The sequence below is a fragment of the Pundamilia nyererei genome, unplaced genomic scaffold, assembly GCF_000239375.1.
Source record: "Pundamilia nyererei isolate P.nyererei 1_Seehausen unplaced genomic scaffold, PunNye1.0 scaffold00017, whole genome shotgun sequence".
Classification (NCBI taxonomy): domain Eukaryota; kingdom Metazoa; phylum Chordata; class Actinopteri; order Cichliformes; family Cichlidae; genus Pundamilia; species Pundamilia nyererei.
The window spans coordinates 4248801-4250702 of NW_005187418.1; positions in this window are offsets into that span (position 1 = coordinate 4248801).

Sequence of the window (1902 nt, forward strand, 5' to 3'; positions counted from 1 at the left end):
AAGAAAACCTCAAGTCTAAGAAAAGGAATAAAAAAATGGCTAAACATGAAACATATACTATGAAAGTCTAACTTTAAAATGAAAAACTAAAATTAAAGATGACAACGAAGAAAACAACTCCGCAGTGGGCTGCAACACATTACTCTCCCACTGGCAGTACAGATGCTGATTCCTCTTCTCCACTTTCACAATATGAAAGAATAATTACTTACACAGTTAAGTTATAATGTTGCTTAAACTGTCACTCATTAGATACATTTTAACAAGTCAACTCTGGAAAAGCATTAATTAAAACATTAAACATGACGCTCAGAATCAGTATATTCTCCAACATATACCACACATCTCTTTCTGCCTTACCACACTTGGCACTTTCCCCGAGTTAAAAGCAGTCCAAATGGTTGGGTACTGGCTTGGAAGTTCTTGGGTTTAAACCAGGGGAAGGCTTGTTACAGAAGCATTTTAAAACTCAGCATTCTGTTTATTGTCACTCTGTTATTTGTGCATTGGTGCCACAGTCATGAGATCTTAGAGAAAGTCTGACATCCTTTAATCTGTACTAGCTGTCAAACAATGCATGCCAGCAAAATGCAAAAGAACAAGAGTCGAAAAGCACTGTGTGCTCCTGTAATTTAGAGGTTATAAGGGTACTGTACTTGTTTCAGACTCCTATAAGATGAAAGCTCACCTGTTTTGCAGAACATCGAAACAAGGGTTAAAGCAATGTTTCGCACAGCAGGCTTCTTTGAAACAGTAGGCACAGTAGATCAAAGAACCTTTGCTTTTATTTGTTGGGTGTGTCACAAGTTTAACCAGCCATCAGTGATGTGTGTATTAACCCAGATGCCTAAAAAGTTGGCATGCACAATGGATAAGCTTCGGGAGGTGCAAGCTTAGGTTACAATAGCGTGTTAAATGCATTTATCAGATTTTGAACATGGCTCACAATCGCCACATTCAGCATTTTCTTCTTCATGTATCCTGGTGAAAGCAGACTTGATCCAAGTAATGATGTCTTTCTCTTTTCTGGCCAACCTTAGTGTTTCTGTGCAAGCACCAGGGCCGAGAACCTTACCTGCGATATTTCTGACATGCAGAACGGACGAACAAAGTTTGTTGTGGATTAATAAAATTGCAACACATTTAGCCTTATTCATCAAATGCAAACAAATGCAGTTTCCAACCCAAAGAGCCCCCCAAAATCACTTCAACTTCCTGGACTTTATTCTACAATAAGCCTTTTCTTGAATCTTCAAGATGCTGCCAACACACTAGAATATAAAAGAGGAAGAACTCACCAAGGAGCTGCTCAAAATGCATACTTACTGTTCGTGTACTTCTCGAATAAATACATGTGAAAAATATCTTTTTATATTACTTTTGCTAGAAAAATGCAAAAAAAAAAAAAGTAAAGCAGTTATGTTTAATACATGGCATTAGCGTTTTTTCAAAAGCCCCTGGACACTATGTGATTTCACCAAACCACTTTAAGAAGCATAGCACACAATATTTGTTTTACAGTTATGGATGTGCAAACTAAAAGAAAAAATAAGTGTCCAGGTAGTGCAGGTGTTTATTTGCTCTGTTTGTCATATGCAAACTAAATGCATTTTCCAACCCAAGGACCCCACAGGTACTACTTCAACTTCCTGGGCTTTATTAAAAAAAAAAAAAAGCTTGTACCTAAGTTTTCAAAATGCTCCCCACACCAAAAAGGATGTCAGACTTTAACCATCTTGTAAAATCCCCAATAATTCCTTTTGACACTCCTCCATGGAGGCTGGGCAGAGATAAGCTGAGACAATATGGGACGGTGTAACAGAGGAGATGGGAAAGCAGGAACCAATGGGTGTTATCATCCCGTAGAAGGCTGAGCTTTAGTGGCTCATCCTTATGAGTGTG